Below are 26,386 nucleotides of genomic sequence, written 5' to 3'. Positions count from 1 at the left end.
AGAGAAAAGTCAGCCCATGCTGCTACCAGAATTAAATACGATTTTCAACTACAGCATGTAGTTTGAAACATTGTGGCTTAGAGACGCTTATTCTTGCGAAGAGACACGTGTTTTTTTATTTTAATAGTATTAGTGTATTGTATATTGTACAGTCAAATTTAAAATTGTTGTACTAGACTGTAAGTTTCACATAAGTGCATGTGATTATTTGTGAAATAATGCATGTTTAAACCTAAACCCAATTTTGATGACAGAGCATATACATATAGCATATAGCAGAGCATTACTTATATCATTACTCTCCCCAGATAATATGAAAATTGCGAACTTTATCTGCGTGGGAAAAATGTTAAACTATAAATTATACCATACTCTTCAAGCACTACATAATGATAATAAAAAATTGTGTACAGACGGCGGGATGCAACTTTGTTGCTTATGTTAAGATTACGCTTTTACTTCGATGATTTAAGATTTGAATATTTCCAAAGCTTGAACCTAACGCCATAGTTGTACTTACCTACTCGTGGCAGGAGCGCGGGCGTGAAGAAGGTGTGGTAACTGCAGGCTTGTACACAATTGTATTTTTATCATAATTGTATTTATTTATCATATGCTACCTGACTCGCAGTGATTTTGAATAAAACTTGTTTCATCAAACGCATTGTAATATAATTCCGTTGTTTACGTGTTGAGGGAAACCATTGTAAACAGTAAAAAGCAAACATGAAGCTTAATTGAGGATAATAAATCGGCAACGTTATTACAACAGAAGTTTCTAGATGATCTTGAAAGCTTAGAACATTACGCATTTGCTACTAGGGTTGTAGCAGGCAAATGTCGAAACATTAGGAATTCTTTTTGCAGTCAAATACGTGTTGTTGAATGAAATATAATCAAAATAAATTTCATTTTATAATTTGTTATTGTTACATAATCCAAAAGTAAGTAATAGACAAAAAAATATTGAAAGTATCAACTAAACCTTAATTATTTATGAATGTTTAATGTTTCAAACTTGACATATCTCTGTCGTCGTACCCTTACAGCCAATGTTAAACGGGCGGATTAAATCTATCTTTCCTGTTTATAATATAATAGGATAGATAACCTATTATATTATAAACAGGAAAGATTTGGATGTATGTTTGCATTGGATAAGCCCTGAAACTACTGGACTGATTTGAAAATATGCTTCATAAATTATTCCCGAATTCATACGTGAACGGAAACTACGCGGATGAAACCGCGGAGTTCTGAGAATTGAATATAACCTTATTATTTTTTTGCGTAATAATAAATAGCGGTAAAAGAGCATCGATGATGAATTGTATATTCTTGGGCATGTTTGGTCAATATGTTCCTCGTCTTGTATCGATGTTTCCCAAACATCGATAGTTCCTCGTGTCGCACCACTAGCGCGCACTGCGGGTGTATTGCGTACAGACAGTGCGCAGTGACTCAATGTTTGTGAGCCTTTTAAGCGCAATTAGCGCAGAAACGCAGCAGAACGAGCATCTAAACGGACGGATAAACACAATTTTTGTGTTTAGATGTAGAACAAAGGGAGGCTGTGCTCTTAGTGTGGAGAACAACACTTAACTGATTGATGGAGTTTGATTTATGGCTGTTTTGATGACCTGTGCAATAAGAGGGAACTAGAACAGGGTCTTGAGTTCGATAGCGCGAGTCAATGTAGGAAATAACCTTAAACTAATAACCTATAGACCCACAACTACAAACTATTTTTCACTCCAAACGTAAGCCACTTCTGTGACTATGTGAGCGTATAAGAGCAAAGCCAATTACCCTCGTCGACACTCACACAAGCGTACTTATCGTAGCGTAGCGATACATCAAGGGCTCCTATTTCGGGGCACATAAAACGGCATGTGTTATAAATCTATGGAAATAACAAAAGTTGACTTTAGGTTAAACTTGCGGTATGCTTTACCATTTAGCTTTAGCCATGGTTATTTATTGATTAGTGTCAAATTTTTTCAAGTTTTTTGAGAAACAGAAGGCCCTTCTTCCACGTTCCGAAGCAACACTTCGCATGTTAATAACACGTCTTTAACACGTCTTACAATGCCATCCTGTGCGCATCAATCTTATGAGCTAAAGCATGAGTGTACCAAATTACACTCGCGATCATATACTTTACAGACCAGAAAAAGAAAACAATGCGCTTTGCGACAGAACTATACATGCCAGTGCTTTGCCAACCAAGCTGTAGCAAAGATTACTAATTTACAAAGTTGTTGAATTTAAACATATTTACATCTTGTTTAATTTATTTGACCTTGATGGTGAACGTTGATACCAAATATAATGATTCTTTATTTATTATAGAAATGTGTACGTGGCGCTACCGCAGCGAGAGCACCGAGATGCTGTGATCTGTCAAAACATGGGGGAGAGCTGTCAGTTAGCGCGCCGACGTGAGGACGCGACGCGCAGTACAGCGGAATGTTGAGAGCTTCGGACGGATTTACGAGCTTTTATTGTAGCCAAATTAAATTATATTTATTAGTGTTGCGTTTACAGTACATCTTCTGTTACAGAGTATCGTGAAGTCCAGGGATCGATTTCCGGTTTAGGTGTAAAAAATATTGGAAATTACCTTCTTTACTACTTTGTTTTTTCCTTTACAAATCCCTTATTTATGTTGGGACGCTTGGCCCTGTAGTGGACTATTAAATAAAGGTTGTTTTATTGTAGTTATAGCTGAAGGACCAAGCAAATGACGCAGCTGATACTATCACCTATAAACACTTCGCTGGGCATGTATTTTACATGTCCTTAAAAGTCATAATCTGTCCATTTAACCAGAGACGTAGGTCTGGCCTGCAATCATGAAAGTTCTACTACCCCTCAATGACATATAACGTTCGTCTGCGTTATTCTTCTACCTGTTCTAACAGTTGACAAGCAGGTGTGAACACTATCCAGTACACAAGTGTACGCAGATAAGAACAAAGGTCGTTACAACTAATTACGTCAGAACTTGATCCACATGAGCACTGCCATTGCATCAGCGACCTGTTGCCGGAAGGTTGTACCAAGTAGTCCAAGAGCTGGTAATTAATTATTTTTTTACTACAATAATTCAGTTATTTTAAAATTAAATTGTATGCGTAGAATATAACATGTTAAAGTCTGTCTTTTACATTCCTAATTAATATTTATGAAATTAATTTTAGGTAAGTAGTTACTTAGAAATATTTTTTAGCGATTTATAGCGAAACGGTTTAGGGGTAGCTCTGATTTGTATGGTCCTAGCTCCTACGAGTAGCTTCGATTGTATTCCCATCCGTTGTCACTACAACTTGCACAAGTTTGCAAAAACATGGCGCATACTCGTACTTGGTATCTGAGATGCATTTATTTAAGAAAAAATCTAATATATAGGTTTTATGATAGATACATTACAAATTTTCATTGAAATATTAATTTTTAATTTAACCTGTTTAGTATGTGGACCGGCTCCCTGACTATGAAATGTCCACATACAGGATGATCGATAAATCTCCGATGTGACGTCTGGTCGGAGCTCAATCAAAATTCCCGAGTCCGCCCACGCGCCGCTGCTGTGTGTGCTGTGGGCTGTGGCTCCGCAGGGTTAAACGTGGCGTTTATGGCGCTTCTGGTGTAACGCCGCCAAACTTGTACGAGCGACACGGCTCAGAGAAGACTCTAACATGTAGCATACTTGCTGCTATGAGGCCTCGGCTGCTACAGCGTTTATAGTTTATGACGCTTCTCGTCAACGCCACTTGATTAAACTAAATGAATTTTTACTTATGATTTTTTTCGAGTTACTTGTACAAGCTACAGAGTAATACAACAACTATAACTCAGAGAGATAATAATCAAATTACCACGAATATAAGGTCACATCTCTTTGAAATTATTTAACCATTACAAACAACAAAAATAACATGCATGTTATGTATTTAAGTAATGGTCATGTATGTTATTAAGTATATATTTGTATTAAAGAGTAATAATGACCTGAAACAGCTCTACTATATACCTACTAGGTACTGCTAAAAGTAGTAAACAGTAGAACTATTTTAGGGGATTACTAGCGCCATGATTATTTATACAACGTAGCCTCACTGTGTTAAAGTTTGTTTTTTACTGGTGAAATCACGGGACAAGAGGCGACACATTACTTGTGGGCCTATACTTTGTTACGTGAACTGCGCACCGCGTCTCGCCTTCGATTGGGTAGTGTAGCTTTTGGATTTACGTGATAATTCATACTAATGGACGTGTAGATACTCGTAATATCGTACAACGAGAGTAAAAGCTTAATCAGTAGTTACGTAATGTACTGACGAAGAATAAACGAGAATTCGGTAATTGTAAATTTTAAATACATATTTATAAACTTTTTAAAAAGTGATTTAGCTTTCCACTGCGTTCTCAAAGTGTTCACTTCAAAGATTTTTTCTCAAATTGAGTTCCAATGTATTTCTTTTACTATCTGGAACTTGAACTTTTTCTTCTATTTAAGTTCCTAATAGATAGAAGTTACACACTGTATGAAAACATACCAAAAGCGAGTTTTATATAAATAATAAATGAAAGTTGATTTGGATATTCTGAAATATCCAAATCAACTTGCAAGGAACCTAAAGATGAAGAAACCTGGAACAACTTTCAAAAGGCTCGAGAGACCGAGTGACTTCAGTAGTGGACATCCATCGGCTGATAATGATACTAAATGATAAAGTTCTAAGAACACGTGCCCAAGAAGCAACGTAAAATTAACAGCAGAACGAGAATCGAGCATTTCAGCTATCAGTTAACCCTTTAGCCCTGAGTTTCTGTAGGTTGAGTACCAAGTCGACTTGGTCGCGATGTGTATGACATCATGCCGATCGCGACCAACACACGATCAGTTTTATGGAACATCAAGCCGTTAGCGCTGCAGGCACGTGAGTTTATCGGACGGTGAGTGGCTTGTATAGATTCACCCACTGCGGCGCGTCAATGTCTGCCGACTGATTGCAATTAGTCAACTGCTCGCTAAACGGACAAATGTTCACACGCTGACAAGCGACTGTGTTTTATTGATGTTTACATTGAGCAACTGAACTCGAGCGATTTAGTGTTGCGGTATATTCTGCGGAGACACGAGCCAAGGTGTGGTGTATACAAGGTTTTTAATTAGGGTATGCATTGTACGTACAAATAGTGTAAAATGGAAAATTCAACCAACCAACAAAAGGTCGTTATAAGCATTTTAGTACCTACGAAATTCACATAATACTATATACCTAAACCTCAAGTTTTGAAGCTAAAAACAATTTTTTTTTTCAAACGAATCGTAGACTCCGCGCCACGAAAGATCCCATGTCTAAAACCTGAACTAAAATTGACAGCGCCTTACACAAATGACAATAAGACCGCCATTACCAAATGACAATGAGCGCCATTAACACATTAGCGACGTGTCTACGGGACTTGTTTCGTAGACGAACCATAACTCAGCGAGTCGCGAAGCTGAAGTGGCAATGGGCAGGCCACAAGTTCGAAGGACGTTGGGGTCTCAAGGTGCTGGAATGGCGACCCCGCACCGGTAAGCGCAGTGTTGGTCGACCACCCACTAGGTGGACCGAGGATATCAAGCGGGTTGCAGGGAGCCGCTGGATGCTGGCGGCTCGAGACCGTTGTGCTTGGAGGCCCATGCAAGAGGCCTATGTCCAGCAGTGGACGTCTATCAGCTGATAAAATAAAGTAAGGTAAGGAGAAAAATTTCAGCTTCCATTAAGTAACAAATATCTTGCCTCACAACTCTTTATAAAGGCTGTGTTAGGAATCTATATTAGCTGTATAATTTAGATGTCGCACCGAGTCGTAGGCGTACAATGAGCTTAAAGACAAAATGAAGTGTTTAGATAAGCCTTTGATTCACTGTATCACTGAATGCGCTGTATCTCTGCCCGCACAACTTATACTTCCGCTATCACGCCTGATAGCGCGCCGTGTGATGATCACGGAATGTGATCGTCACACGAATTACATCTCCGGGGAAAGTGAAACAAGTGAAAGCTGTATTTGTTTGATCAAAGGAGAAATTTAGCTTGAAAGGCTATACGAATCAGAAGATGAATTTTCACAAATCTTATTCTAATTTCAAATAAGTAGGTATAATAAGATGAAAAAAAACTCAGTAGTACTAACAGAGCATCACAAATCGATCTGCAATTCGCCACGGATCAGTAATCTAGGTTGTCGACGCCGCGGTCACAGTGGAGGCGCGAATCGTGCAAAATCTGCGTCTAGATTCCTGGAAATAACGAAAATGTGTAAAAACAAATCGTGAGAACAAAACGTAATCAGTAGTTACAGAATTGAGCTAAAAGGAAAAGGAAAGATTGATCGATCGATAGTAAATTGAAACCTTAACATCTCCACGATAGTTCGTCATCAGTTCTCCATGAGGTTCGAATGCAGGCACTTTCGCATCCCAACGCGCTCTTCGTTGCACTCAGTGGTGTCTACGAGTGGGTCAGCGTCTGCAGATAATGGTCCCACAAAAGAAGGCAACGTGAGACAATCCTTCATCGTTGTCGAGCGTCGTTGTAGTTGACAAAGCTCGAAAGCGAGAAGTCTCCCCGAAGAAGGGCCACCAGTGAGTGACTTTGCGGTGCCCAAGACACACATTTCGCCAAGGTCGCAGACCGGCGAAAAAAATATATTTCAAGATTTGAACTAAAGATGTCATTAATAAATCATAAAAATTTTAATAAAAAAAATTCAACCGACTTCCAACTCAAAAAATAACTTTAACTAAAAAGTAAAAAATAACATCCTACCTATGTGCTACCTTCTGATCAGTTTGAAGGCAGTCCCAAGCCAGTGATGTCTTAATTAAATACGTTTAAACTACAAAATTTCTGTGGTTATTCCAGAAACAGCTTTAATTAAAACACGACACTGGCTTGGCACCGCCTTCAAACTGATCAGAAGGTAGCACATAGGTAGGATGTTATTTTTTGCTTTTTAGTTAAAGTCATTTTTTGAGTTGGAAGTCGCTTGAATTTTTTTTAATAAAATTTTTATTTTTTTATTTTTAGTGTTAGCATACCCACTGCGTGTGTACAGTCACAACCTATCTAAGTGGAAAGTTCTTATTAATACAAATTTATCAAGTCCAAACACAAGGTAGCTACTGTGAACCGTCGAGGAGTTCTCTTCACTGTCCCTCGTCTTCATCACCAGACCCTTAATACAGTCACAACCCATATAGGTGGAAAGTACTCATCAATACAAATTAATCAAGCCCAAACAAAAGGTGACTGCTGTAAATCCTTGACGAGTTCCATCGTCTGTGTTTCGGCTCCATCATCAGACCAACTCCAAACCTTCATAAAGTTGTAGTGGTTTAAAATACCTTATGGAAACACTAACAAACGTACTAGCCGTCTCTACAACTTTCGAAAGTTCCCCTCAATTTCTCCAGGATGCCATCATCAGATCCTGACATGAAAAAAATGGGACCACCCTGGAAGTAAACCCTACAAAACAAAAAAAGAATTTTCAAAATCGGTCCATAATTAACGGAATTATCGCTGGACATACATAAAAAAAAAACATACATACAGCCGAACGTAGAACCTCCTTTTTGGAAGTCGGTTAAAATCTCAGTTACACTGCGCCACAGCTCTCACTATATTTATAAGATAAAGCAACTATTGATAAATAAATCAATAAGTATGCAATATACAAAATAGTACGATGTCAACAGTTCTGAATTTTGAACGATTCATTTAGATGGAGCCGGCAATAGCACGGTAAATCCATGGAATGCTAAGATATTCGCCTCTTCTCACCCTGTTAGTGTGAAACTTTGGCATGACACAGACAAGTGTTAGATCCTTACGGTACCGAGTCATACACGTAGGCAGGACTCCGTGAGGTCGAAGTGAGCTCGTAACTCGTGAGATAAGGCTCGTGGGCGCCCCACGATTGAGCCGTGACGAGCGCGCCCGCGCCCACAGTGGGCGGCGCACTACAGGAGCATGCACGGAACTGGGCCGGTCATTCATTGGATGCGATACTATTGTTCTGTATTGTCTCATTGAAGCTGTGGTTAGCGTTCGAGTCAAAGAGGTCCAGGGTTCCAGTTCTAGGTAATTTTTTTTTATTTTTTATAAGTTAGCTCTTGACTACAATCTCACCAGCCGGCCTATTCACTATTTTGGTCTTTATTATTAACCTATTAAAATAAACATCAAATCAATTGACAAAATGTCATTTACCTACTGTAAATCCACCAGTAAGCACCGGATGACATTTGTTACATACCAACTCAATTTCGTATATGTCAACTAGCATACGTCAAAGATAGTGAATAAGCCTGCTGGTCAACATGAGATTAGCTGCCGTTAACGAATTTGGGACTGAAAACAATCGTAATTTCACTAATTCACTTGACTAATTTCACCCAACGTCATCATAATCATAATAACGCCACGCTGTGAGCTACAAATCTGCCTTATCAGCAACAATGGGACACTTTGTACCAGTTTAGCCCAAGGTGCTTATCTCTTGCGCCAAATTAAGCCCACGGCTCGTCAGACAACGATGACTCAGAGCTTTCTGTTCATGTTCTCGCTAATGTTCCTTGCACTTCAGACGCCGTCAAACAGTGTGTATCGGTCTTTAGCGTCACCTCACACTGAGCGAGTTACTGGCCCGCGGTTGCATTCTTCTTTCAACTTGAGGTGTCACTTGAGCCGTCTTATTTGTAGGAGTAATACGAGTAGGTATAGTGTATTTTCTTTCCTACATTTTCCATTACTTTTCTCGCAGTCAGATTTTTAATTTTTTTTTTTACAAAGCGTTCTTGTGAGGTAACTTAAGGGCCTTGGTAAACAAATTACCAAGGGCGTTTTACTCTGTCATTTTTATTTTATGTTATTTGTTTTTTATTTTAACTTTTTAACTAAATTCTTATTAAAATGAAGGATTATGCCTTGTAAAAACCGTCAGATAGGTATAAGTAGAATATACTTGTACATTGTCCAAATCAGCCCATTAGTTAATACGATGCTAAATAAAACATTCAAAAGGTATTTAAAAATAATCAAATCTGTCAGTGGGTAGGCTATTATTATATACTGGCTATTATTTCAAGATAAATGACTTAAACATTAACAGTGACTGAATCAACGATTCAAAAGCAGATACTACCGAAAAGTGACGACAAGGAACTCAGCAGACAAAACTTTTTAAATAAAAATAGTGTTACAATTTGTAATGATTTACAAAAAAGTTCATGTCAACCTCTCACAATATATTTGAATTTTTAAATAACAAGACCTAAACTCGTATGTGTGTGCGATCGAGTGCATTATCTCTTCCGTGTACTGGCCACATGTGTAGCGGCCTTAAGCGCGGCGATAAATAGTAATCTACATGAAAGGCCACACGGAACTTGCGAAATTTACATTCATGCGAACGATACGGGGGGTTATCTCGCGCCTCGCGGCCCCTCACACGTAAAGGATGGCGGACACACCCTGATACTGGCACAGGACTGCTTACTCCGGGAGCTGGTGGTGGCGATACTTGAGAGTTTCATCACTGTTAACTGACTAGAAGGAGAGTTGTAATGTTCAAGCGATATTTTAACAGATTTAAGCATATTATGAGGTAAGGTAAGAATCGTTTTAGTTGTGTGTGTGACATGAAGAGGGTTTGTAGATTTTTTTTAAATTAATTTATTAACTTGTTGATTGTCTGAATTGAAAAGTTAACTTCACGGTGCTGGAATAGCGACCATGCTGCACCCAAAAGCGCAGTGTTAGTCTAGCTCCCAATGAAAGTCAAAGTCAAAATTTATTTATTTTATTAGGCTTAATTAACAAGCATTTTGGAAACGTCAGGTAATATAATTAGATAAAAGTTAAAATAAAGTTAAAGTTACTATGGTTACAAATGCGCTTTCAGGTAGATGACATCAACAAGGCAACTCAAGAAAGACCACGGTCTTGAGTCTTTATCAGTTGTAAGTCCATCGGCTTAAATAATGATGAGCCAAACGCCTGTGCTAGGATTACAAACGTCAATAAAGCAAAGTAACGTGATGATATGGCCTTTAAGATTTCTCTCCACTTTAAGCATATTTCAATGACCCAGTCTACAATACCACCGGCTCTTTATCTATTGGCTATTTAATATTAAAATAGCTCTAGCATTATTTAGTTGTTATCAGCAATGTTTCCGGCGGCCCAGCGCTGGGCCCGGCGCTCGCTCGGCTGTTGTCCGCGGCCTTTGTTGAATCACAAAGAGCACCCGTGTCTTGATCTTACGGTGCAGACTGGTAATCTCTCACCATTGTTTAGTGTGGTATTTGGGTTTGATCCCCGGGGTCCCGCAATTTGTTTATATTGTGTATACGCTCAATTATGAACTTCGTACCACCTTATCAAATGACGAGGACGGGGGACGAATCATTTAAATGCACAAAACGGCGTGGTAGGACACCAATTCGCTGGACCAACCAATTTTTTTTTATTTATGTGTTGCCAGGCTGACAGCTACCTCTCTGCTCATCTATAACTAAATAAAAATCGGACCCGATTCCAATCTTATCGCAAGGTGTAAGGAGGCCTTAATTATTGTGGCGTTTGATTCGCTATGATTATAGTCTACGAGCCGTCTGCAATTAACCCGAGCAAGTGTGCGCTGCATATTCATGCGAGTGTACGACGACCGACAGCCGACAGCCGACGGCCGACGGCCGACGGCCGACAGCGGTCGTATCTCAGCGCGACACACGAACCCACTCGGCCGACAATAAAAACACGATTACATTTGAATTTCAAATACGTGCTCTCTATCTGTTATGTTTGTTGGGTTAAATTTGTTTGACGAACGAACTGGCACAGTGGTGATTTTGTACGTGAAGTCCCAGATTTGATTCCGCTGTGAATATATTTTGTTAGACTTTCCAGTACGTATAGTATGCGAATGATGAGTAAAATGCCGCCTCTAGATATCTCCTATATAATTACTGTTTATATTAATTACTGTTAATTTATAATACTGTTTATATTAATTACTGTTAATGTACAAGTGTACACGACGTGTAGTAAAACGACACTTGAGAATTTCGTAGAATTAAGAATTGAATCGGTAATAATCATAGAAGCCAGCCACAGTCGCGGTCGCAGCTAGTGCAGCTGGTCCGTGCAAGCACATAATAGATAAGTTTTACGATCTCTTTATTTGTTGTGAACGCCTCCCATGCAACAAGTCGCCACAGGAGTTATGTGTGTTCGTTTATCCTTAAACGTGTCTTCACCATGAAACAATCTAAGTTTTACGGCGTGACGAAATTGCCGGTATACTAGTCTAAGAGCCCAACCGCTAGTTCTGAGTCTTCATCGTTACATTTTCCACGATATTTACAGGATATAATTTAATCTGGTACAGACCATTAAACAAATTCATTTTGACCGTTTTTATGCCTGAATTCAGGGATTTACAAAATTTCAAAATTTTGATATTGTATCTTAGATATCCAAAAAAAAATGTTTGCAGAGCCGAGTTACAAAATTAACTTGTCATGAATTATCATGATAATTTAAAATATTTTTCTTTTTATACAGTTTGATAAGGTTTTATAGCCGTGATAGCCCAGTGGATATGACCTCTGCCTCCGATTCCGGAGTGGTGTGGTGTGGGTTCGAATCCGGTCCGGGGCATGCACCTCCAACTTTTCAGTTGTGTGCATTTTAAGAAATTAAATATCACGTGTCTCAATCGGTGAAGGAAAACATCGTGAGGAAACCTGCATACCAGAGAATTATCTTCATTCTATGCGTGTGTGAAGTCTGCCAATCCGCATTGGGCCAGCGTGGTGGACTATTGGCCTAACCCCTCTCATTCTGAGAGGAGACTCGAGCTCAGCAGTGAGCCGAATATGGGTTGATGACGACGAAGGTTTTTAATTATGTCAATATCGCTATAGAAGAGCATGGTCTAAGTAAAGTATACACCTTTGAGGGAAATAAAAGCCAGAACGAGTGACCAGCAAAAGTCTGGAGCACTGACCACTAGTTGCCCTCAAAATCGGATAAAAAATATAAACCTTTGTACATTAGCTAAAACAACATTGCTATACTCTTGTTATGTTATTTCTTGTAATTTTCATTTTTTTAAATAAATATTCTGTCAAAGTACATTTTCTGTTAGTCTCCTAGACTATCGATGAAGTGGGAGAAGTAAAATCTTTAACGCATTCCTACATTGTATAAAACCGTAAACCTTTAAACAACGACATCGCTTTAACTTTATATCTATCTTTAGTTTTATTAAAAAAAACAGATTCGGTTCTCTATCGTGGAGTTCCATTCATCCATTATCTGTAATAAGCATGCGATAGGACATTTTTTTTCAAATTTCATTACGTACCGACCAGAAAACGTGACTTTGTTCAGGTAACATTCTTTATCGTGTGTAAACCTCCGTAAACGCGGTGGATTTACCAGACGGTGGTCCTGGGTTCGATCCCCGGCTGAGCCGATTGAGGTTCTCTTATATTGGTCTGGCTGGTGGGAGGCTTCGGCCGTGGCTAGTTACCACCTTAACGGCAAAGACGGACTGCCATTTATCATTCAGGCCGCGTAGAAACCGAAAGGGATTCCGAAGGGTGGATTTTCATCCTAGTCCTAAAAAGTTAGCTCGCTTTCAACTTAGATTGCATCATCACTTACCATCAGGTGAGATTATAGTCAAGGGCTAACTTCTAGATAATAAAATAAAAAAAACCGCGGGGCGTCTGTAATTCTGTGAGTGTGAGTAAACGTATCTATATTAATAGATATTTTTAAGAGGTCAGTTAAAAAGAAAGTAACCGAAACAACGGAAATCGGGCCGCCTTTGATCAGGTAGGCACGAGTACATAATACTTGCAGCATAAATCTCTCGCAACTAGGATAAACGTTGCAAAAAAAGAAACATTTTGAAAAATGGCCGGCGGGCGAGGGCGGCAATTGGCGATACGTCGTGATGTCCAATAAAGCAATGCTATATATGAGCGTAATGACTCAATAACAGCCACAACACAGGTATTTAAGTGCCACGGGAATAATGAAACACTTGTACACGATGAATGGGTTGATTGAGCGTGAGATTTTTTAATTTTATTATTTTTTATTTTTATTTTGAGGAATGTGAAACATCCTTTTTTAACCGACTTCCAAAAAGGAGGAGGTTCTACGTTCGGCTGTATGTATGTTTTTTAAAAGTGTTATTGAACGTACATAACTATGCAACATTAACAATTTTACACTACGATTTGCTTGGTCGTAATTGTTTCTGAATTAAGAAACAACATTTTAATAATAATTGTATAATATTTTTAAGAAAAACAACTTTATGTGCCGCTACAAAGTTATTGAATAACTTTGTGTGTTACACGTGTTTTAGATTTCAGGCTTTTAACTAAACTAATTTAACTTTAAACATTAGAAGCCTGACTAGAGGCTTAAGAGGTAACAGCTGAAAAATCTTCTGCAACAGGTCTAGACTTCCTCTGGACCCTTATAGGTGCTACTCTAGAGAGACTAGTCTAGAAGTAAATTTAAATAATATTCGTATTTAAAATGAAGATACAGGTATTGGTTTAGCAGTATCCTTTTCTTTTTTGTTGTCGGTGAAGAAAAAACGCCCATAGTTAGGAGGAGAAGGGGTTTTTTCCGCTAACTATGGGCCTTATTAGAAGGCTTAAGTGACTCTGCGGGCGATGGAGCGAGCTATGCTTGGGGTTTCTCTGCGTGATCGAATCAGAAATAAGGAGATCCGTAGACGAACCAAAGTTAATGACATAGCACGGCGAGTCGCAAAGCTGAAGTGGCAATGGGCAGGCCACATAGTTCGAAGAACTGTTGCCAATTTATCGACTTAGTCGCTAGAACTGACGACTTTTGCTTATGTCTTAGCGACTAAAATAAATTTTTGACGACAAAAATTGTTTAGCGACATATCTGGCGATTTTTGGAGTAGGTACAAATTTAAACAGACCTAGCTTTAGATATTTAAAAAAATATATTAATATTTAATTTTTTTAAAAGTATTTTGGCAAATTGTAATTAAAACAACAACTTTTATAATATAATTATTTATAATTTTTTTCACCTATCATAATATTTCACACTGCCTTCTGTCCCGGATAAAATTATAGATATTCTTCTCCACAAAATCGTGATCCGCTCCTGCTGGAGTTAGTTTTAGCGACTTTCTAGCGACTTTTGAATAAGATTCCAGAGACTCGGAAATTTAGGAGTTGGCAACACTGGTTCGAAGAGCCGATGGACGTTGGGGTCAAAAGGTGCTGGAATGGCGACCCCGCACCGGAAAGAGCAGTGTCTACCGATGATGATGATAATGATGATGATGATGATGAGGAAAAATCTCCCTCCGGACTTCTGCCGGCTGGTCGGGGCATGTCCGACTTGCACGGACTAATAATAACCTCCCGTGTACTCCGTGGTCAGCGCGGAACCACTTTGCATTTCTTCGTGCTGACCTTAGCAGTATCTTATTCACAGTTAACCTGATGGTCCAAATGTTGAAGTCAACAAGTCACGGTTGCGCAACCAGCCGTACAGAGACGAGCAGGCGCCGCCCACGGCACAGTGCGATTGTCGGTTATCGATTTATCGATACAACAATTTTCGATTTATCGATACAACAATTTATGTCGGCACCGGCCGCCCGCCGTAATTACAAACGGAATCTAAATTAGGTTGTGCAACCTTCATTATACGCATTATAATGTGATCAGCATAATGCGATGTTTGTGTTTATTTACCGGTGTAATTATTGCGTGAGCTTTTTTAATGCCGGCTCTTGAACTATGTACACAGAACATAGAAACATGCAGAAAGCCTAGCAGCTAGACTTTTACACGAGTACCTACATTGAGATCGGGATAATGTTTATATGAATACTAGCGAATCCATTACGGTTTGTCCCGCGTAGTTCCCATTCCCGTGGATAAAATGTTACTCGCCGATAACGTAGCTTTCTTTTGGTGAAAGAATTTTTTACATCGTTAAATATGTCAATAAAAAAAGAAAACAAATATACCTCTTTATAATATTAGTTTAGGAATAATCCAAAATCTATAATGAAGTCGACAGAAAAAAAAAATGTCAATACAAATGAATGTAACAATAACCCCACTGCAGAGGGTCCCGGTGACTTACCGCGCTCGTGAGTCGACATTTGCCTATCCGTAGTTTATAGCAATAATTTGTGATAATCGATTTACCCCGAGGGCGGGCGTGGCGAGCCAATGCGTTTAATTGTATCAACATTTGAGTTGTGCCCAGTGCCCAGTGCCAGTGCCCATGCATCACTGACGACGTTTATTGTGGCAATTAGTTATTGTAAAACGATTATTAAATTTTATACCCACCGATAGAAACATCGCGCCGTGAACGAGGTTATGAATAGGAAATCGATAGTCTTTTATAGGAAGTGTAGCTTTGTTCAGAATACTGTTAGTTTTGGTTAAATACATTACCACAATAACCTAGAAAGTTAGAACTGATTTACTTGTAAGAATAGTGGTTAACGTCAACTATTTTTATCTACTGAATACTACAATAGAAGAAACGTTTGTTATAACTTAAACATTTAATACCCAACTTCAATAAAGGAATAGGTTCTCACTTAGTCGCAATGTTCATTTAAAATTTCAATAATAAAGCCAATTTCGTGACTATGTGCATTGTTAGATAACAATCTTCAGAACCCATAATAAAACATGTTTTTTTAAACTTACACCATTTGAAATTACATTGTTATTGATGATTTCCTCACGCCTACATTCGAAGTTTCAAGTGCTGATGTCGAATCATACTAATATTATAAACGCGAAAGTTTGTTTGTTTGTTATTCTTCAACGCCGCTACTACTGAAGTAATTCGGCTGTAATTTGGAATGGATATAGATTTTACTCTGGATTAACAAATAGGTTAGGTTTCATTCTGGAAAAATCCATGGTTGCTGCGGGACTTGTGAATAACGGAATTCCACGCGGACGAAGTCGCGGGAGCCCGCTAGTTAGAGCGTAATATTGATCTCGTTTATTGTAAACAAAACAAACTCAAATGTTTACCATCAATCGCATTCCCTGTAGTGTCCAGGGCGGCCGGGCAGGGTCGGGGACAGAGACATTTAGATGGTAATTCGGACAATGGATTGTGTAATAGCGTTTATTTATACCTTTAACGAGCCTCGGCTTTTGCTTTCCTTCGGGGCATGCTGTGACCAATTAACACTTTCAAAAAGCTGGTTAAATGCGCGATACTTTATAAGTGGGATAGGGTTCCGCAGTGATAAGATAAAGTGCTAGTTTCGAGACCTAACTTGTATTAATTTTGAATTTTATATTTTCTAAATTAGCTTAGGTTTGATCTGATGATAAGCATTGGCCGTGGCTAGTTACCCCCTACTGCTAACGGCGTACATACTAATTTCCAAGCGATTCGATGTTCCCATTTATGATGCTGCGTACTGTTAGAGGTAATGGTTAGAATAAACTATATAACTTTATTCTTCTTCCTCTTCCGAGTACTATGTTAGACCGTATCGTCGCTTAACATCAGGTGACCTCGCAGCCAAGGGCTATTTGTCAGTGAACAAATAAATATGTAAAAATGCGACTCACCTATAAGGGGTACGAATATGGATACAGAACCCTAAAAATTGTAATTGGTAGTGTATTAAGAAATATTCGGGCATGGGAAATTAAATTCCCATAGAGTGTCATCTTCACATTAGTTTCTGTTCACGTGACAGTTCTTGACGTCACTTACATGTAGATAAGTATAATGGAGTTGGTATAATATTTTCTTTATTACTTTCATAATCTTTTTTATAGTAAAAATTGTCGGACCGCGCACGTAACCAAACGTAAACGGGAATTTATATGGAATTGAAACAGATGTGCAGTAGTGCCACTAGATTTGAATTCCTTAGAAATTCGCGTTTACGTTAACGCGATTCGCCATAGTATCAAACTGCCACTGGGCCCTCAGAACACATGCGATATTGGTTAAAGGCATAAATCATTATAACACCAAACTATACGATTCGTATGACAACTCTAAGAATAAGAATAAGAATCATTTATTTGCAAGAAACATTACATTTAGTTATACAAAGATGTATAACTATTTGTTTTTTAACACTTATAATAATAACCTGACGATTCGAAAGTGCCTAGCCTACTTAAAATAAATAAATATTGACTATTGATACTCCGAGCATAGCTCGTTCCTTAGTATCTATAAGTCGCAATTTAAATATTTGCCATAATCAAACAAATACCACCAATATCCCCCCCCTCCAACTATAGTCGGAAAATCCTGTGTTAGGAGTGGGTACGACGGTGATGAGTCCAGCCTGTTTACCGTTCAGCTGTTAAGGCTTATGGCTTAAGCTAATTTATATGAGTACTTAAAGTAGGTCTATTGGCCATGCGATGGAACGTTAGCGTGCAATTCTGCGGCTCGTGCCCACGAACCCTATCAGCACGTTTGTCACGGCTAACCGTAACACGTCGTCTCTCCCAATCTGCAGCATCGGCATCAGCTAATGAGCGTGTATTAATGAAACATCTCGCTGGTGTATATCATTGGACGAGTGGGCGGGGCGGCCACACAGAGCACGGCAGGGTGTAGCCACACTTGCGACATGTCACTCCGTTAAATGTTTTGCTCAACAACAATACTATTACAGAAAATGTTCAGAGCTTACAGGCTCTGCTTGAAACTTTAATCTCTGCCATGTGGTGGACCCGGCACCCGCACGGTGGATCTGTGGAATGCTAAGATCGACTCATGGATGTAACATTAAGAAAATAGCCAATGTAACTATATGATAGTTATTTTGAAAGTAAGTTATAATACAATTTTAAAAAAGTAATTTCTAGAGCACAATAACGAATCGATTGACAGGTAGTTTATGCCCTAACTGTGTGCCTAGTGGAAGTTTTCAATATTTTCATACTGTTACTATCGCGTTGACATAAACGCGAATTTGTATGGAATTGAAACAGTTGTGCAGTAGTGCCACTAGATGGCGCTGTTTCAATTCCTTAGAAATTCGGGTTAACGTTAACGCGATAGTAATAGTATCAAACTGCCACTAGGCCCTCTGCATCATGATAACATGAATAATACGATGGTTATTGTGATGTGTGTGGCTAAGCATTTGCGAATAAGTAACTTCAGAGCACTTTAGGCGAAGAAACAGGCATTTCGCGAATATTATCGCGATATGTGCCATAAATTATTCGCAAAAATATATTGTGTCGTCAAAGTAAGCCTGAAAGACAAAAAGTCTCACGTGTAATCCGAACCTAGCGCCAGTAACGGAAAGCTATCCAGCCGCCGCGCGCCGCGTGGTTGAGATGTGAGATGTTTCTGGAAACGCCTAACTTGCTATTAATCTTCAGACATTTGCGCTCGTTTGGAGTCCGTTTGAGATTTACGAGACACTCCCCGGCCCTCACACCGTGAACAAATAGAGCAGTTTCACGTAGGTAGGTATTTTAAAGATTCTCGATAAAATATGGCAAAAGGATAAAAAATGTTAATTAGTATCCTTATTGGCATTGAAAAAAAAAGTATAGACCTATTGCGAGGTACTGCATAAATAGCAGGTATATATCATCTTTATCAGCTTATTTTGATAGCCCACTAACGGGATTCGTCTCTCTCATATCAGGAGCAGACAGTTTTTAAGCGGATTGACAGGCTCAGGGTCAAAAGGTTTCATTCTATTACAAACATTATTAAACAATTTCACCCGCGTGGTTCCCGTCCCCGTAGGAATACAGGGATAAAATATAACCTATAGCCTTCCTTGATAAGTGGGCTAGATTGAAAGAATTTTTCACGTGATCAAGCTGTCGATCGAATGTCATTCCCATACATTTCTCTAGTTTTCGAAGCGTTAGCGTTTGTAGAAAGAGATGAGTTAACTACCAAGACTAGACCAACGAGGCAGTTATGACGTTATTAGTCACCACAATGAAGTCATACAATACTGATGACGAGAAATATAACAAAGTTATTATTAATATCTGTTGTTCTGCATTATCTATGACCCACAAGCGCACGCAGCTCTGTGTAGTCTGTGGTCCGGTATCGCATCCTGATTAATAAATCCATGTTATCTGTTCCGTGGCCGTGTACGCCATTACCGCGGCTACTTCTGCGGTTGCGACGAGGATAGTGAAACCGAAGATAGCACTCACAGTTAAGTTACAATAAAGTTTTTTTGATCTATTTGTGAAAATCGCATAAAAATCTGATAAGTAAATCGTAAATTTTAAATAAGACTGATAATTCATCTAACCGTTTTTGTGTGATTAACAAAACGTTAAAAAAGTATGTATGTACTAGCAGAGTTAGTGGGATCATTCTCTCATGAATGTTTGCACCCTGCGTACCTAATCACGAAAAAATATATGAGAAAGAATACGATACCTGTAACTGTATTCTGTCTGGACATTTTCTCTTAACATCGCTTACCGTTTGGATCTTTTAAACTACGCAACGAATTTTAATGCTGTTTTCATTAAGAAATACAGGTAAATGCATATATTTTAACATTGTTCTCGACATGGATGAAGGGTAACGTATCTAGGGTTTTGTATATCTTATGCTGTGGCAAAGGTTTAGTTGTTAAATAAATCGCACGCGGTAGTCATAACTACATCAAAGGGACAGTTAACAAAATATCTAGTGGCCCGCTAAGTGAAGCTTAAACTGCTTAATGTTTTGAGCTATTGCAACATTGCACAATGAGCACGGCTTGTTGCGTTGTTAGTGTTCTGGATTAGCCCGAGGGGTAACTTGGGAGTTAACTTGAAGCGCACTGTTCATTTTACGTTGCTTGTTATTTTTCACTCGATATAGTTATAAGCTTACCATCTATGTCTGTCTGAGTATCGTAATACAATATAGCAATTTGGACTGTGTTGAAATTATATTTATTATCATGGATGATATCTGCATTTTGTCAATTTTATTTTCTAACATCATACAACAAAATTGTTATTCTAGCTCTAGGATTGACTCGTGATCGGGAGTTTTTAAAAATATTTAAAACTAGCGGTGCCTGCAACCTCGACCGCCCCTTCTGTCGCTAAATTCGTGATGAGTGACTTTTCGATTATATTTAAATTAACTTATTAAGGTTTGGTTTTGATGATTTTTCTTCTGTATGAAACCAGAGCATCTTATGGAGATATTGAATCTACAATGACGGTTTCATTGTCAGTTGTAGTCTAGTTTTGCAGCGTCAAGGCGCTGATTATGAGTTTAAACTCTGATATGCTTCACATTCCATCTAATGGTAATATTTGGTACACATATAAATCTCAATGAGTGCTCATCAAACCGCGCACAATCAGTTGGAGCTGTCAATGCGAATTTGAGTGGCTCGTAAACATGTCCCGCAGGCCGCGCCGACCGTCAGCGACCCTCAACTGTTGTAGAAGGAGAGCTTGTGATAGGCAGACAACCTTCATTTCATGATTACTGGAAGTTTCTCAGACCATGCTACTCACAGAACATATAAAACACTAGAACTAACACTTTATACTTCTTATATATTTGTACTCATTCCATAGGTAAGTATGATAGCCAATTATGAAGTTTGGACCGACCGTTACGTACGTCTTCAGTCGCCACACCCTTAGTGTCAAATCTTCGCTAGAAACCCCTAATTCACTAAAAAAAAGTTTAGCAAAGTTAGGCTGGCGATTGGAAACTTAATTTCTCATATTAACATATTATGCTTAGAAAATAAATTGACAAAAAAAATGGCTTTATACTTGAACGGTTGAGGGCTGGACCCTTGAAATCTGCTATCGTACAGGCTACCAAACTTTCAGCCTTCACAAGTATATATATAAGATAAGTCTGGCTACGGCAGGCTGTCAGTCCATTAGCAGTTATTGATGTTTTACGACACACCTAAACATTTATCATGACAATAAATGGCTAACGGTTCCCACTGCGAAATCTAAGGAGATGTGTCCCAATTTATTTTTAACCCCCATCGAATACTAAAGGTGTTATAAGTATAACAGGTGTAAGCTGTGTGTCTGTAAATACCTACTCTATACATGGGATCGTAAAGGTAAAGAGATGAAAAACATTTGGCAAATTGTATTTGTAGTAGGTAGAAAGTTGATTTCAAAATCATGACGTGCAGGAAACAAGAGCCATATCTTTGTCAGATATCAGTCCATTCTTCTGCCACAAAATGACACAAAGACATGTTTACAGTTACAGAATAACCCTTTATCTTTATAAAATGTAAAAGCGAAAGGTCACTATCATATATCATGAAATATTGAAAAGTGCTTGACATAAGAGTTTTGCTTTGAAGAGGTCTTATGAGAGGGCCAGATTAGGAAGGTCTAAGGGCGAAAGAAGTCGTGAACGTCCACTACTAATTATATATTACCTTTTAACAGGTATTAATTTCTAGCAGGACATGTTATGTGAAATAGCGATAAATTACCTTTGAGTGAAACTCACAAGACAATAGAAACGCCGCCAGTCCATCCACTTACTTCACGGCTATCGCGTCGCCAACGCACCATAATCTGCCGTGATCACAATTTAGTGTTTCGATTCGTCAGGATTTGCGTAGGAAAATGTACGGAGAATCTCAACGATCAATATTGTGTTATGTACGATAGAAAGGACAAACCATATAAGAATGAAAGAATTTTCAGAAATTGCAGTCAACTTGTTTGTTATGTTTTTTTAATTGATCTATAAAGATGAAATTATTTTTCTTCTAAGAAATTAAAAAAATGTAGTCAAGACTTGACTACGATTTTTTGGTTTTTCTGATTGATAAATGATTTTCTTTACTGGACGCGTATTAGAACGTGAAATCGCTATTGACTATAGTAGATGTTTTGATTCTAAAGGAGGCCAGTCTAATTCTGCGAATCTCACTAGAGTTTTAACGATTCTAGTTAATATACTTATACTGTAAGAATTACAGTAGTAGTTGTCGGAATAAGAAAATGTCCACTAAACGTTGTAGCAATATTTACTAAAATGCTGACGATACAGCGAAAGCGTCGCTTTGCGTTGTACCTAGACATATTAAGCGTTAATTCAAGTGCCTGTAAACTCACCGGCAACCATATCTTTTAAATCGGAACACAGAAATGCTGCGTGGGCTAAACTTGTAAAAAGAAGAAGCTCTGTCACAAATATGTCTAGGTACTATTTGAACTGAACTCATTTTGAAATTCTTGTTTGCTGTTCTCAATATCCGCTCGCCGTCGAGTGAATCTCCAAGCGCAGCACTAAGCTGTGTAATTGGATTGTCGGCCGCGGTGATGTGCGAAACCATGCAAGGGGTCGCGACATTCAAGAGTTAAACTACTTTTTCCTTATTTATTTACTTACGATAAACCTTTTAACCTATTGTAATGGATTCTTCTTTCTACGAATTCCATTAACTTAGAGCTTCTTGCATTGTTGATAAACCATCAAGCAGCGGAAGATCTACATAGGGCATATTTTGCAACACGATAGACACCGTTTGCTTCAAACCATTATATGACGGGCAAGATTGAAGACAATAGAGGAGAAGGTAAGGGAAGGGAGTGAACTGGCATAAAGACAGTCGAAGTACTTTTCCGCCTAGCTATGGACAAGGAAAAGTTTAGAAAGCTTCATTAATGAAGGGGCACAGACAATTCTAGCTTTTCACGCATCACTGCAATTATCTTAAAGGACTATGTCAATTTATTTATTGAGAAAACAGTGGAACTATCCTTTATAAAAACACAAAAGAGGCAATACAAAAGCTCACACGAAATAGTGCACGGGTACAAAAATGACATTATCTCTTCAAAGTTAAAGCCAATCCAAGCATAAGCACAAAATGCAAAAAACGGCCAACTTTCGACAAAGATCATAAAGGTAGGGAAAGTCACAATGCATGATTACATTCATACTCGCCAAACAATTTTTAATCAAACTACAACATCGAAACACGAAAACGTTAATGTCTTCTAAGCTGAACACAATCATTAATCATCCGAGTAAAAAGCAGCCAAAATGGGAACGCTCCAAATACAATGAGATGAGATTCGACGAGACGATGCACGTCAGCGAATAGGTACAATTATACGTCGGCAACGTGTCATTATTGAACTTGTGTGCTTTTTGCTGAGCTTCATTATCTGCCTGTTTGTTTTGTGATCGTTTTAGCGATCCTTGATGACAGCTTTGAAGAACCCATAGCTTCTTTCTAGCAGATTTCTTATAAATTTTACATTTTCGCCGTTTTATTAATCTATTTCAACAGTAGGTACATCTAAAACGAAATTTAAATTATTTATCGATTGACTCCAGAGTTTTGTTTTGAAGACTGGTTTATAATTTTGGTATGATTTAATGGATAAACACGAATCTTTTAATCGTAGAACATTGATTTATTTGTATTTCCACGGGAATGGCAACTGCGCGGGTGAAACCGCGAGGTTTCGCTAGTCTCATATAAAATAAAAGAAGATGAAACAACTTATTGCAAACAAAATAACAGAAAACAAACAAAAAATGTGGCGTTATTGCGAGTAAAACAGGCAACCCTTGAATTACATTTGACGTAAATCAGATTTAGGAACACGAGTTACAATAACAATACATGACAGGTAATTGTACAGAACCATTCCACTTACATACATTTCAGTTGAACGTTGGCGAGTTTTTGCAGCTATTATTTAGACTGCGTTTAGTTATGATGGCTCTATCACCAAATTGCCGAGTCCTAATTCCACCTGATTTGCATCTATTATTTATAAGTGGCTAAACCTAAATTAATTCGCTTTTTTTAAACAATTTGCTCGCGTTGGGTGGCACAGAGCACAGTGTACCGATTCATCTTCTTTTTTCAACAATTTTGGAGATATTAATCAATGTAAATCATTGCAAGGCTGGAAGCGATTATGATCTAGACTTAATTAAAGAGACGAATTTTATATTTATAACATCTTAAGTAAAAAACTTTTAATCTGTCGTAACTTCGCTAAGCCTTGATTGATTTTTATAGTTATTTAAGTACATGTTAGGAAAATCGTTGTTATTGCAATTAGAGATTAAATATATTTTAAAATAAACATCCATACAATCTAACCTTTTATGTGTTTTAGATCATAATCGGGTCTTTGATCTTCAATGTGATATTTTTATTTATTGTATCATTCACACAGTACCATAGTAGATCATCAGGAAAATCGTTGTTAATTCAATAGATTACACATTAAGTATTTTCAAAGAATTTTCAGCAACAAGTCTATCAAAGAATTGTAGTTCTACATGAGACATATTACAACGTAATTGTTACGAGAATACTCGTATCAATCTTCGCCTTCGACGAAGCTTCGTGCTAAAGCAATAACATTAACGACGTATTTGATACATTTAGAATGGATGCTATTACGATACCTATAATTCCAAGTAATTATTATTCGTACAAATAGTTTGGCAAAAAAATATACGTACAATTAGAGGATAAAGCGGTTACTCAGAACATAATAAAAGTAATGAATAAATGTATAGGAGAATATGATCATTATTGGCTGTGTAGTGTTGTACCGAACTTGTTATCCACAACGAGCGCGGTTATTTTTTTACAATATTTTAAAAAAAATAATCTCCTGAATAATCGCTCATGTTTTCTGATGATTTCAATAAGCCAAAGTGATAAAGAATGTCTTTAAAGTGTGTAGTTATTTCCACCGCTGAAAGCGAAATAAGTAAGTGTAACCATTTATTTTTCTATCAGCTAATCTACTAAATCTAGTCGATGCCAATGACGTTTTAGTAACTGCAAATGATTTTAATCATTTGTTAATTAGTTCCGGCTTACACGTTAAATTTTCTCTAAAGAGGTTTGTTCGAACACTGTGTATTTTTACATTTAAACACATTTCTATAATTTCATTAGAGAAATGTTGGCCTTTAGTGATGACTTGAATGACTCTCTTACGAGTAGGTATCAGGGGATTTTGTGTACATGTCCGATCATTTGTCTCACATTAGCCGAAGACATATTATCTAATGGATCTGACCTAGGTTATCCCCCGTCAAGGATAAAATCCACTGAGCTTTTCTGAGATTTTACATCGATTTCTATGACAGAAAAAAATAACGTTTCATAGTAATATTTTATAGAAAACCATAAAAATTCAATCAAATTCAATAGCTTAATTTTCTGAAAGCAACCGAATTACCGAATAACCAAACAGGTTTAATTTGCGTACTATCATGTCTATGACTACTGTGGCCACAAATATCTGCGTCCGTACTGTAATTTTAATTTGGTGGTCCAGAATGAGTCCGGCCATGACCCTGCCGGCTGTAAATCACGATGAGCATAAATCTCACCGTTAATAGATAGCTGGAATGAGGAGTTTTATTGCACAGATACTAGCCGCAGGATTGTTTGTCAAACTTTATTGCTTACGCGGAAATTATAGTGGTTATTGTTTACGACCTAGGCTGTATCTAGTTGCTATGCAAATATTAAATTCCAAATGCCTGTACGTACATTTCTAGAAGCGAAGTCTGATGAGGACAGACGAGTGATTCATCATAAGTAGGGACTACTCTATTCCTTTCATTGTTTAAGTGCCGTAGGCTCCTTAATGGGTCCTCAGCGATGTTACCGAGGGATTTGAACGATTACAGAAGCGTCGCCTGGAGGGACCCAAAGGCAGAAGCAGAAGAAGAGATGGACGGAACGTCTCTCTAGGGGCGTCTCGTCTCATCTGCCTTTTCCACCCAATTCACGTGGTTTAAGACAGATTCACTGACTCGCCCCGGCAAGTACGTACTATCTTCCTAGTAGGTACCATCATGCTCATTAGAGTAAGCAAGTAATTTGAAATTAGCTTCTAGTTGATATAAATTAATATAATTTATGCACCTCAAATACATGTTCGGAGTTTTGAGAACGAAATTTCCGCGAATGCCGTTCACGAAAACGAGGACCTTTTAGCGCAGGAATCAAACCTACAACCTTCTTACAAAATTCACGCTATTATAGCCCGCGGGCCGCGCTTATGTAACTGCTGTTAGATCAAAAGTTAACATGATCGCGTGATTTACGCGGCAGGGTTTCAGGTTCGATTACCGCGTGCGTCAGGTTTGCGCGAGTGTTGTACTTGCAGTTACACTCAGTATCGCGGTGCCCATTTATACACTTTCACTTTAAATGTCGTTTTGTTTGTGAAAGTGTATAATGTAACACTTTGAGATAAATTATTGCAAAGTAATTACTTATCTATGCGTTTTGT

General features: G+C 38.1%; 1 protein-coding gene across 3 annotated transcripts in view; it reads right to left on the bottom strand.

Moving 5' to 3' along the window:
• Positions 1 to 26,386, bottom strand: part of LOC112053071 (calcium uptake protein 3, mitochondrial) — a 77,300-nt gene that overhangs the window by 28,436 nt on the left and 22,478 nt on the right. Inside the window, exon 2 of one of the 3 annotated variants that reach the window (XM_052888466.1) lies at positions 6,196 to 6,301. The exons of the other annotated variants lie outside the window; for them this stretch is intronic. The gene's annotated coding sequence lies outside the window, so the exon portion shown is untranslated. The remainder of the gene's footprint in view (positions 1 to 6,195; positions 6,302 to 26,386) is intronic. 3 annotated transcript variants of the gene reach the window in all.

The sequence above is a fragment of the Bicyclus anynana genome, chromosome 22 (assembly GCF_947172395.1).
Source record: "Bicyclus anynana chromosome 22, ilBicAnyn1.1, whole genome shotgun sequence".
Lineage (NCBI taxonomy): Eukaryota > Metazoa > Arthropoda > Insecta > Lepidoptera > Nymphalidae > Bicyclus > Bicyclus anynana.
The sequence above is the reverse complement of the archived record's forward strand: the minus strand, read 5'-3'. Positions and strand labels throughout refer to the sequence as shown.